This window comes from Vulpes vulpes, chromosome 10, assembly GCF_048418805.1.
Source record: "Vulpes vulpes isolate BD-2025 chromosome 10, VulVul3, whole genome shotgun sequence".
NCBI lineage: Eukaryota > Metazoa > Chordata > Mammalia > Carnivora > Canidae > Vulpes > Vulpes vulpes.
Window position 1 is genome coordinate 12,585,270 of NC_132789.1, and position 13,540 is coordinate 12,598,809.

A 13,540-nucleotide genomic window follows, 5' to 3' on the forward strand; every position below is an offset into this window, starting at 1 on the left:
AATATAAAAACCTACCTCCCTTTTCCTAAGAAGCCTGACCTAGGCCTGAGCTCCCCCACCCCTAAATGATGTGGATTGAATAGGGAGAAGTCTTGACCCCATGGCGCTGTCCCCAGGTAGCCTGCCCTCATCTACACCCTTTCAGTTAGCCAAGAAAGAGTAAGGAACTTCCTCCATCCTGCCGGACCCTGAGGGCAAATGTGCTCTGTGGTATGTTGAGAATGCTTTTGTCATCTCCCACGCAGGCCTGGGTATATAAAGATACAGGAGAGGTGTTAAGCCTTCAGTAATTACCACCTCTAGGGTGGGAGGAGGGAGTCCAGATGGGGTCAAGAGGAGAGAGAGTTTATTTTCTTTCCGAATCCCAGTGAATTCCATGTTTTCATTAAGTTCCCAGGCCTGGGCTCACGGTGTGTGTGCGCGTGTGGCCCTGGGTTAGAAGGAAGGGGGATTGGTGCCACTGCCCTACTCTGTCCAACAGAGGAGCCAATCTGGCACCCACAGCAGCAAGTCAGCTTGGCCGCATTTAGGCTGGCTGTTGGCAACCTGCTCCCAATTTATACAACCGTGTTTGTTTGATTGAACTGGACTAGCCCTCCACCACTTTTCTGTGGGTCAAGAACACTTCCTCCCACTCTTAGTTCCAGAATAAGGAATGTTAATGTTTTTCCCCTTTTTATGAGCTTCAGGGTCTGCCCAAAATGTCCCCCCAAATGGCTGAGACAGAGATAGAAGTAGACTCCAGATTTTAGAATGATCTCTCCTAAGAGCTTGTGAACCCTAGGGGACCTGGGATGTCAGGAGACCCAAGGCTCAGTTTTGCAAGTCCCCTCATCCCATTTACTAAAAAGATGCCAGCAACAAATGTCTAACTGGTCTTCCTACTCCTGGCCCTTCTAATCGGTTTTATGCCTTGTTCTGGGTAAGGGTTGTTTCAAAATCATTATGATTACATAATTATTACTGTATGTCTTGGGCCCTTTAAGTATATTGACTTATCCAACTCTCCTTGTCATGCTATTAAGTGGGACCTATTGCTGTTTCCCCTTCAAAGAGGAAAAAACAGAGTGCTGCAGGAATTCGGGGAAGCAGCTAATTAGTGGCAGAGCTGGAATCTGACCCTAGATGGTCTTGTTCTAGAGTTGTGCCCATCCAGTATGGCAGCTATGTGCGTGAAGTGCAGCAAGTCCCGTTGAGATGTGCTGTGGGTGTAAAACATGTACGTGATTTCAAAGGCTACATATGGAAAAGGGAATGTAAAGGTTCTCATCCATTGGTTTTCAGATGAAGTGTTAAAATGAGAGTACTCTGGATACCTTGGGTTCCATAAAATACATCACTAAAGTTCATTCATCCTGGTCCCTCTTATTTTTTTTTCTCATGTGGTTAGTGAAAAATTGTAAATTGCATGACTCATACTTTATCTACTTGGCTTTAGCCCTGGGCTGGAGTCAACCATCATGCTATACTGCCTCTCAGTGCAGAGAGGACCATGCCTGGAGCCCTTGGTTCTTACACATTTCCCTTCCTAAAGCCTAATGATAACTTGGCCGGCATGCCATCCCATGCTCTGGGGCCTGCCTTCCTCTCTGGACACAGGTCCCACTGCCCTCCCCACTTCCCATCCCAGACTCACCAACCTCATGCTCACTGACCTGAGCCACTGACCAGAAAAGCTAATGCGCCTCATTCTCTTTCTGCTCTTGGCCAAGCTGTTACCTGACTCAGAACACTGTTCCCTGCCTTCCTCTACTAACTCCCACCCACTCTCGTTCTTTACAGATGCTTTCCCTGACCCCCACATTCTCCATGTATGCTCTATGGCCCCCTGAATCTTTCCTTAATGGCACAACCACCATTGATAATTATATATAAGTGGGATTATATGACTACCAGCTCTGTCAATCAGAGTTCAATCGGAAGACAAAAATCACCAGTTATTTTAACAAGAAGAGTGTAGTATAAAAAAATTACCAACCTGGTAACTGGGAAGATGACACAAAGTTATCTTGGTAATAGCAACCACAGGGAAATGCCGCCACCCTAGGACTGGGGAGTTAAGGGAAGATGCCAGCATTATTAGAGTTTAGAAGCTCAGAGGAGAGATCTGCGATGGAGCTAACACTTGGCTGATGACTCTGAGCCCAGAGAAGGGTCCCACGGAGCTGGTTCTCTGACCTCTGGCAAGGAGCCCTACCAACTGGTGTCCCCAATGGGGATGTGATGAAGCTGGTGCTACAACTACCAGCAAAATACTAACAGGACTTAGCTGTCACTAAGAGAGGCCCTGCTGCTGCAGGGGAACCACAGTGCTGGGGGATGCCCACAGGAAGTACAAGTGGACAGGAAGGAGCAGGTCCCTCACCTCCTCCAGACTTCCAGCCTGTCTCCCTATGGAGTTAGCAGAGCCCAAGTGCAGGTCACTGGCAAAGCAGAAATGAGGTTTGCAGAGTCCTAGCCCCAGCATCCCAGGGGGAAGGTACAGAGAGTGAGCCACAGTGATGCCTGGAAGTATGGCTGATGCCCCCACCAGCTTGTATCCTCCATGAGAACAGGGGGTGGGCTCAACTGTGCTTGTCTTGGTTTTGAGAACACAGACAGTGAAACATGGGAATAAGAGAACAAGGGCCTTCACCTGGGAATGGGAGCCTAAGTGAAGTCACTTCCCTATCCCAAGGCCCATGAGGGGGTTGCTTGGGGGATAATCCAAGGATGGCTGAAGAAAGGCAAGAATTATAGATTTTGTCATTGGTTTGGACACTGTGGTGCGTAGCTCTCCCTTACCGTGGTGATGAACAGACCAGCTACCATGACCACATCTTCTAAACCTCATTTGGGGTCATTGGCCTGACTCAGGAGAGGACAGATGACTTCCAATTAAGACTTAATCAGAAATGTAGACAAGTGTGAGTGCCACAGCTTCTGTCCCATCTTGCCCAATGACCAGCACATACTAGATGGCCAATAAATATTTGTTGACTAATAATTAAATGAAAGAACGGATGACTCTCTGTCCAGGAACAGATTCATCTAGAGACACTCCAGCCTATTCACAAAATAACAGGACCCCACGTGCAGAGAAAATCCTTGACAGGTGGAAAGAAAACGGGGCTCCATATCAATGATGCACACTCTGCAGATTGAGAAACTGATCCTCAGATTCCTGGGGTCTGTGGGGGGCGGAATCCAGCAAGGATGAGCTCTCAGCTTTATTATCGGTATTATTATTTTCCAAATAAATGCATCATGCCTGTGAAAGACGATGAGAGTGGGACTTTTAATAATGTAAATATTTAATTCACTGTTGCCCAGTTCAATAAATAATGTAACAATAGTTTGTTTTTAATTCCAAATGTCATACAATTATGCCCACTGATTTTAACTCACTCTTTACTTATTGTCTTTAAGTAAGTATGTGTCAGAGATGCTAATATAGAGATAGACATAGATATAGATACATGTGCATATAGTTTTCCCCATAAGCTGCTCATGACAGGAAGCATCAAGCTGGTAAGCGACAGCTAAGAAATTATAAATAATCAGGGGTAGGCCTATAGCTATTCACATTAATGCCAAGAGTCTAGGGGTGAATTTAATTCACTTCTCACTGGCCCTCTCAAGGGGTGGACCGAGGTTAGCTTTTCTCCTGGCGACTCAGAATGTCTGTTAAATGTCCCCCACAAGCTGCGTGACCTCGGGCAAGCCATGTGAGAACCTGGGGCCTCAGTTTCCCAATCTGTAAACCGGTAAACCACCTCCAGTGTTTCTTTCGGTCATAAACATTCAAATAGCTGGAATCGTCAACCCCCGATTTATGTCGATTAACAGGGTCTCCTCATGTTCTGTTCGTCTTTCTCACTCCTCACGGTGCAAACACAGTGATTTCAGAGGCCCCGAAACGAGCTGTTGGCAATCTGCGTGCCCTAATAACGGAAGAATTGGACTCCCACGCAAAGGAAATGAGACTCCCAAGAAATGCCCCCGTTTATGAAAGGGCAGAAGGAAAAGAGAGAGACTTTTCATTCTGCTGAGGTTTAAACACTCGAGAACATTACCCAGGCATCGGATATCTTGGGAACAGGGGAGCCGGCGTCCCGCTAGGTTAGCACACATATGGAAAATGTTAGACGGAGAGGTGAGCGAAGTGCGAGTGTACATGAGTTCAAGAGACATCTCGATTTGTTTCTGGGAAAGGAGGAAATTGGCAAACACGGCAAACAAGCCAAAAGGTTGAATTAAGCTAAATCCCAGCAGAGGAAATCGGCACAGACTGGATGGGCCAGAGTATATATATATTTTTCCTCTTGCCTTTTATGTGTGTGCATGTGTCAGAAGAGGGGGACCCTTGCCATCACCCCTCTTCCTCATATTCTATTAGTAAAACTTCCCCATTCGAGGTACTTGGCCGATGTTCCCCAGAAATTTAGGTATTGAGTGCTCACATCCTGATGTCACCACCAGCTTGCAGGAAATTTCTCAGCCTCTACAGAGCCCAGATTCCTCCCATGGCATCTGGTGGTGACTTTGCTTATGTAGGACCCCTGGGTCAGAGAGCAGGGAGCTGGGATTCAAGGTCAAGGTATTTGCTAGGGGGACCTGAGCAACCCACATATCCACCTGCATGTCCCAGAGTTATCCTAAAATTCACCCAGTCTCCCCAGGAAGAAAGACGTAGCCAGACCAGCGGTCTACAGGCAAGGATTGCTTTGGATCTTAGACAGAGACAGCGCTAGAGAATTCTTCAGGATTTGTAACTGAATCTTTTTTCATTTAGAAGATACGGATTATATTTTACCACAGCATTGTCCATAACAGCCAAAGGAAGGGAGACAACTTACCAAAACCAAAGGCAACTGTTAAAAATAGATCCTAAACCTTATATTGGACTACTGAGCAGCCATCAAAAATCAGGTTTTTCAAAGATTTAGTAGCAAGGGAAGATTTTTATACATACAATTGTAATCAGCAGGAATCAGAAATGTTCAAATACTTAGAATTTAAATTTATAATGTACAAGTCAATGCATGCAAATATTTAGGCACAGTTTCCGGGACTGGTAAACTGCCAGCCCATAGGCAATATCCGGGTCACTGACTCTTTTCAACTAGCCTGGGAGCTAAGAATGCTTTCTTGCTTTTTATTTTTTAACATTTCTTTAATGATCAAGAGAGAAAAAAAAAAAAAGAAAGAAAAAGGCTTCACAGCATGCGAAAATTCTGTGAAATTCAGATGTCAGGGTTCCACAATCATATTCTATTGGGACACAGCCACGCTCATTTCTTTAGGTAGTCTCAGTGGCTGCTTTCCTATCACAACACCAGAGCTGAGCAGTGGCAACAGAGATGGCAGATGGCTGTAAAGCAGATCTGGATGGCCCCTTAGAGAACATGTTTGCTGACCATACACTGGAGGAAGGCATGGAAGGAAATACATCAACAAGGAAAGAAATAAAAAAAAAAAAAAAAAAAAAAAAAAAAAAACAAGGAAAGAAATACATCAACAAGTGCACTGTGCAAGGATTGGATCATATAGGCTTTTTATTTTACCCTTAAAAATCTCTTGCAATTTCTACTTTTTCCTAATAATGACTATTCGATGATTTTTAGGCTTGTCAAAACATCTCCGTTTATTTAAAATCTAAATAGGGGCCCCTGGGTGGCTCCCTCAGTTAAGTTCCTGCCTTCTGGTCAGGTTATGATCTCGGGGTCCTGGGATGGAGCCCCCCCCATCGAGCACCCCGCTCAGCGGGGAGTCTGCTTCTCTGTCTCCCTCTGCCCCCCACCCCAGCTCATGCTCTCATTCACATACACTCTCTCTCAAACAAATAAATAAAAAATCTTTAAAATAAAATAAAATTCTGCAAGTAGTAAATCTTTGATTTGTGGAAAACCTTCTTGCAGGACTGGGATGAGCAGGGAAAGGTCCCAGGGGATGCGAATAAAACTAGGTTCTCACTCCAAAATTTACAACCACAGGACCATCCACTATCATTTTTGACGGCCTACTACGTGCCGAAATTGTACCCTCTTTATCTCCTGGGCCTCATTCAAACTTCTCGGCTATCCTGCCATTACCTTCCCCCACTCACCCCTTGCTAAACCAGGGCCTGGAGACACAAAGCTGCCTGCTCGAGAACGCACGATGAAGGAGCTGGCAACCTAGGATCTTTCTGACCCGACAGCCTGATCTGTAGCCAGGAAACCCTGCCTCCCCATGGAGGCAGAACATGGAGGTTGCAAGTCCGACTCCGACCCTTCTTCCTCCAGCCAGCAGGACAAGCAGAACTCTGCAGAAGGTGACGACAAATTCAATATCCCCTCTCTGCGTGCAAGGTGTCCAAGAAAGGTCGTGCCTCCGTTTGTCACAGTTGTGTGTGCTATTCTATCATTTGTCCTGTAAGACTCTATTCAGCGATCATATTGCTTTTCCGTGCAAGGGGAGAAAAAAATCCCAGCCACAAATTGCAAGCAACGAGCTGAGCTGCTGACCAGATGTGCCAGTCTTGGGGCACTTGACCTGCCGGCTCATAATAGTTAACACGGGCTCCCCTAGAAAAGCCTGTAGTTAATAACATCCCCTTCTCTGCTCCCCAGGGACCCCCTGCTTCCTCCACTCTTCTTTCTAACACCCCCCCCCCCCGCAAAGGCATGCGGAGCACAGAATACTCCAAAAACAGAACAGGCAAATGCCCACAGAGACACATGCCCATTTGGCATCTATGCCGAGGGCAAAGAACATGGACGTGGTCATGAGCAGTAGGAGAAGGGATTTGGAGTGGAGGAAATAACGGATTGCCATAAGGTGGCTCAACATTCTAACGAGGGAGGGGAACAAAGAAGAGGCATTCTGGAGAAAGGCAGTATCCAGTGTGGTTGGCGTGCTCTGGCTCCAGCATCAAACACACCTGGGGCCAGTCCCAGGTCTGCCATCTGCAAGTCCTGAGACCCTGGGTTGGCCCCCTAACTTCTTAAAACCGCTGTTTCCTCATGTAAAATAATATGGATGGCCACTTCCTTGGGATGGCCTGAGAATGAAGTGAGAAATGCAGGGAGGGAGCTCGGCACAGAATTTGGTGCATGCTAAGACCTCAAACAGTAGGCTAGCTATTATTGTCATTCCTTTTTTTTTTTTTTGGTCACTATTATTATTATTGTGGCATTCGGCTCTTTGGTTTGGAGATTATTTCAGCATTCATGGTTCCTCGTGACTCAAGCAAGAAGGTGAAAGAGAGAAACTCTGGAACCTTGCAATCATCTGAGGAGGCACACAGTGGTGGGTAAAATGGGCTTCTATCCCATAACCCGTGGCAGCTCTGCACCAAGCTGCTGAGGGCTCACACCTCTGAATCTCCATCTTCTCCTCTGCAAAATGGTGATCATAACATCTCCCTTGCTACATGGTTATAGAAATTACAAAGTAAAGAGTAAAACAAAAACATCTTTCCACATGTGTCACTGCCTGGTGACTTGGCACAATGTGATTTGCTCAAAGGTTGAATGTGTCATCAGTATGGCCTGTGGCCCTGCCAGCCCCCAAAACCCATCACCCCTCTCATCCAACCCCCACCTTCACCAGTGCTCCACACCCACCATGGCCAAAGTCTCAGGGGTCCAAGAGCACCATCTCCAATGGACAGCAAGGTCTCCACTAGCTGAAGCAACTTAGTCTGAGTAGGTCTCTTGCAAGAGTGGCCTGGCCCCATGAGCTGCCTGCAGCCTGCAAGGGCAGGTGCTGAGGTGCTAATGAGAACCAGATTTCTCTCCTTCTGAAGCTCCTCAAGGTTGCAGACGCCTGGGTTGGCCAGCCTCTTATATTCCGAATTATTGGGCCAAGCTTGGGCCAGCAAAACAAACCCATTCAAGATTAGAATGAGTGCCTGGAGAGCATGGAGGTAGAGGATTGTACAGCTCATGGAGATTGTTTTTCAGGGCTGGAGAGGTTAGGGGAGATTTGGCTGGTTACCAGGATCAGGTTAGATTTGAACCAATGAATCCATCTGTTCTGGTGCCTTGAATATCACTGAGGCACTCAATAATAATTTGTCTACTGAATTATCAGCCTAATTCTCAGATCCTTTGTGTCTTCGAGGGATTGACAGACACCAAGAACAGGTGACACGCTGTTCACTGAAATACCATCCGATGTTTATGCTAGACCACATAATGGCAAACTTTTTGAATAAAAGGCCAGACAGTAGATATTTTAAGCTTTCGGGCCACACAGTCTCTGTTCAGACTCTTCCCTTCTTCCATTGCAGCATGGGAGCAGCCATAGACAACACATACGAGGAAGGGGCTGGCTGTGTGCCAATAAAATTTTATTTGCAAAGTGAGGCAGCAGGCCGGATTTGGCCCAAGGACTAGAGTTGGCCACCTCCTGCTCTAGACCATTGAAGCAGGATCTCAACCTGGAGCATGGCCATCAGGCTCTGACATGGCAGCAGAAGCCAAGGATATTTTGGCTTCTGTGTTAGGCTCCTCTGGAAAGTAGACCCAAAGATGGGGCTCGATCGTGCAAGTAATTTATTGAGGGAAATGTATGTGAAGGATAAAGGGGAAGGAGCAGGAGCAGGCAGGAGGACTTTCATACCTAGATACAGGTCAGAGTTCTCTGGAGGGAGAGGGGGAAGGAACGGGTCCTGGCAGGAAGAGCCTTGATCACAGCACCATTGTGAGAACGTCCCAACCAGGCTTAAGGGGGGCTGCTTTTACTATTACTGTTCTTTGAATCAACCTTAGCTTCGGGGTTGATGAAATCCATCATCATTCTGAAAGATCCTGTAAGGGTGAGAATCTAATGCCTGCCCCGAAGAGGCATGATTCCCTTCACATATAGACACAGCCATGTTTCCCAGAACATGTTCCGAGGAACCCTGATCTTCTGGCCACAGAAGACCAAGGCAACAGGTAGGCTGCTAAGCCAAAGGATTCCACGCTCAACCAAGTTTGAGAAACATTTCTCTAAATAAGATTAAACAAATTCCCTTCCTGAAAACTTTCTCAGAGCCTTTGGTCCAAGATTCTGAGACTCTCCCAAACTTAACTTAGTATGGAGCTCTTTTTTTTTTTCCCACTCAGTGCATCAAACTCAGTAGAAAATCATCTATCAGGCAGCCCAGGTGGTTCAGCGGTTTAGCGCGGCCTTCAGCCCAGGGCGTGATCCTGGAGACCCTGGGTAGAGTCCCACATTGGGCTCCCTGCATGGAGCCTGCTTCTCCCTCTGCCTGTGTCTCTGCCTCTCTCTCTCTCTCTCTCTCTCTCTGTGTGTGTGTGTCTTGTGAATAAATAAATAAAATCTTAAAAAAAAATCATCTGTCAAATACAGTGGAAAACCCAGGGTAAAGATTACAGATCCACCGTGAGTCTGAAGAAATTATCTCACTTGATTGTCTCTCTCTCATCTGGATGTGAATTTGCCACATTCTTAAAAAAAATATCCATGTAACAAGAATGAATGCCAAGTGTTTGAGAGTTTTCTAGAGAAGCAGTACTGCGTCAAGGTTTAGAGCGTGGACTGGGACCCAAGCTTCAGTTTCACCATCTACAAAATAGGATTAACAATGTTTCCTACATCACTGGGCTGTCATAAGAATTCAAAGAGCCATTAGGTATAAAAGCAGCTGAAACAGGCATTTACAACGTATTCCTTAAATGTTACCTACTGCTGCTGCCTACTAGACGTCCCTGTTTCTCCCCTACCAGCTCCTAGAAATTGGCTCAACTTGCTCACCAAAACCAAATTTCTTGTTTGGGACTCTGAGAGGGGATTCACCGAAGCTTGGTACCTGAGCTGAGATGAGATGATTTCCTGGAGGAGCAATTATAGGTCACAAAACCACGAGAGTATGTGTTTGCGGCCTGACTCCAGGTGGTAGCGTGACAATTCCCTCCTGGGCCCAGATGCGTTGGAAACTCTGTAGGGAAACTCGGAGAGAGGCCAGAGCCCAGGCCAGACTCGGTGACATTCCCCAGAATCTTTCCAAAGTGTCAAAGGATATTGGAACCCTTATAGAGAAAGTGGTGTAGTTTTAAACATTGTGAAAATTGGCCACTTTGGTAACAATTTAGTTCTATTCTGCGTATCAAATCCTTTCCCCATTTTATGAGCTATGAAACAAAATAATAATAAATTATTTCCCCCTCGAGGTACTAGGAGAAATTGTGTTGCAGCATTAGGTTATGATCTTTTGTACTTATTTAATAGATATCCAAGGCTGTTTTATTCTAATACACAAATAGAGAGATTTAATGAAAGGTGTAATGGAAAATATGCGCTCCTAGATTATTGGGGTTTTAGGACTGGGGTCCCCTCCCACTAACTCCATATGCAAAATTATACTTCAACAAGAGGAGTCTTTTGGGTACTACTGTGCCCACTGCTCGGTAGGCAAGAGCTAGATATTTAGGGAAGTTCATCAACTGCATTAGGGGATAATTCAGTAACTTATAGTCCGAGGAACCGGATGGCGGGGTGGGGAGATGTTTTCCACACTCATCTCTTGCTTAATGGAAGGAGCAGCAGTAACAAGGATCCCACAGAACCCACACAGTGACTCCAAAGCTGATTCTGATTGAATCAGGAAAGTATCTCATAAAAAGATCTTCTCTCCCTCCCACACTGAATGTTGCCATGTCAAGTGTAAGGGGAGGGGGAGATGAGAAGGAGCAGTGAAAGGAACAGCACAGAGGCCATGTTGAGAGCACCTTCTCCACACCAGGTGCCATGAATGAAAAGCACAGTAGTAAATAAAACCTAGTATCTGCCCTAATGAAGGCTGGCAGGCGAGACATGAGATGGTGCTCAAGACACCTGCCAGCTGTGGTTGATAGACTTTGATGATGGCCCCCACGTATCCCCACCTCCTGGAGTGAACCACCTTGTGTGTTCCCCTTTGAGTAAAATGCTTCTAACTGATAGCAAATGGCATGACTGGGGACTAAAGGGAATGTGAACGCTTGAGTATGTATGAACATTTGGGATGTGGAGAGAGACAGAGATACGAGCTAAACCACCTTGTAGGTAAATAGTCATGGACGACACCGCTCTCATGAGAAATCCATTTCTCCCAGGAATTGCTGCTTCTTCACCTCACCTCCTGCACTCACATACACACAGGATCTTGGCTCCTAGGGCCCCTCGAGAGAAGGAGGTTCCTACTGCTTATCTCAAGCCCCTTCTTTGCAGCCTGATCAAAAAGACTTACCTGACCACGAGTGTACCATGCTATAGGGCTCCAAACTCAGCTAGGCTTTGGCCATTTAGAGACTTTTTCTTCTTCTCAAAACCTGCATCTCCTCTGGCAGAAGGCAGAGAAGCTGATCTGGCCACTGGCTGCCTCCAAGGGGCCAGCAACACACAAGCTACTGCCGCCACCAACACCAACAGCCCTGGCACCTGGGGAAGTTCCAAGCACAATGACTTCCAGAACTGTCATTTGGTGAGAAATGAAGGGAAAATCTAGGAGAGAGATGCAGGAGTTGAAGTAGCAGGACCACAATTTGGGTAAAGCTGAGCTAGATAGAAAGTAACTTTCTTCTTTGGCCTCAAAACATTATTACTGGTTTAACTTTGTGGGGGGGGGGGTGGTAACTAGAACAATATTTAACACACTATTCTGGAACCTTCCAAGGAACAAGGGAGGCTTTGAGATGGCATACTACAGTGATTTTCAGCATGAGGGCTGAGCCAGACTGATGGGAAAACTGTACCTGCGACCTTCTTACCCATGGAACCTTGGAAGTGTTCTCTGAACTTTTGAAATCTCGTTTCCTCTACTTGTAAAATGAGGATCTTGAGAACACCCACCCTAGTGAGGCTGTGTGGTTTAAAGGAGATGATGTGTTTAAAGATATTATTTTATTTTTAACCAGCATGTAGTAGGTGCTGAGCTAGTGCTAGTGACTGTCCTCGGGGGTGGGGGCAAAATGAAAGAGAAAAGGATCAAACACACCCATTAGTTTCTCCCTTCCAGCTCTGGGCTTGCTTTGGAAAGTCTGGTATCCATTGCCAAGGCCTCCCTCCTGAGACGCTCGGTGCTGGACCAAAGGTGGTAAGCCACCTTCTACCATACCTGGAAAGGGAGTGTATGTGGAAGTAGCTGTGGAGTAGCAGAGTTTTGCTCCTTAGGGCTTCTCTTGGGCTGGAGTTCAGAGAGATGTAGTTGGCTTCCTTGCCCAAGACTGGGGGAATCAGAAGGCCATGGGATGACCCAAAGACAAAAATTGTGCAAAACAATCTAGGTCACAATTGGAAAAATCCAATCAGTATTGGAACTCTGGCTCAAAGTCAGGGATTGAAACCAAGAGTTGGCATAGGTAAGAGGATATTGAGGAAGAATAGGAGTGGGAAGAAGTCCAGTCACATCATCAGGAACTCAGATTCCTTCTGTCTGTGTTCCATCATTCTCTGAGGGTTGGCTTGTCCTCTTAGGCTGCTGAACGTGGCCCCGAAAGATTGCTCAGGTCCAAGCATTATGGAAAACAGTTTCTGGATATGGAAAAAGGAACATCCGTTCCTTGTATCCATTTTCAAGAGTCAGATAAAAACATCTCAGGAGCGGTGCCTGGGTGGGTCAGTCTGTTACAGATCTGCCTTCAGTTCAGCTCATGATCCTGGGATCCTGGGAGCGAGCCCCACATCAGGCCCCTTGCTCAGTGGGGGGTTTGCTTCTCTCTCTCTATCTATCTCTCTACTTGTGCTCATGCTCTCACTTGCTCTCTGTCTCTTAAATAATAATAACAAAAAAAATCTCAGCAACTGCTCATCAGATTTCCCTTGGTTTCTTATTGGTCACAGGCACATCATATGACACCACCTAAAACAATCACTAGAAATCAAGGAGCAGCCAATATGATTGGCATAGAACAGACATGATTCAGGGACCCACCTTCTTGAAGAACAGGAGCTGGGGAGGGACCCATGTCCCTGTGAAGCACATGACTGACCAAGTGATTCACGGAAAACAGTAGAGCTCTATTTCCAAGGTAGAATGGGCACAGTGGCTGTTGAAGAGACAACAAAGAGCATCTTATACCTTCACCAACACGGTCCCTGGCTCAGATTTTGGTCTCTTAACATGTATTGCAACCTTAGGTAGCAGGCACCATGGTAAGTATCCCAAGACGTTACCTTGCTTCACATCAACAATTATGAGATAGGTACCATTTTTATCCTCATTTACTGATGGAAAACAGTGAGTCAGAATGGTGAAGCAGCTTTCCTAAGGTCACACAGTTATGAAGTGGTAGACTTAGGACTCTTGAAATTGACCGACTATTGGGCTGTTCTGCCCAACGGAGCAGCCACTAGCCACGAAGGACTCTTTAAATTTAGAGCACTTAAGATCAAAAATCCAGTTCCCCAGTTACAATAGCCACATTTTGAGTATTCAGTAGTGACATTTGGACCAGTGGCTACAATATTGGATATTGCAGATAACAGAACCTTTCCATCACCACAGAAAGTTCTGTTGGACAGCATTCCAGAAGCCAAGATCCACTCCACCAAAATGGTTCCACGTGACTCACACCATGGACTGCTG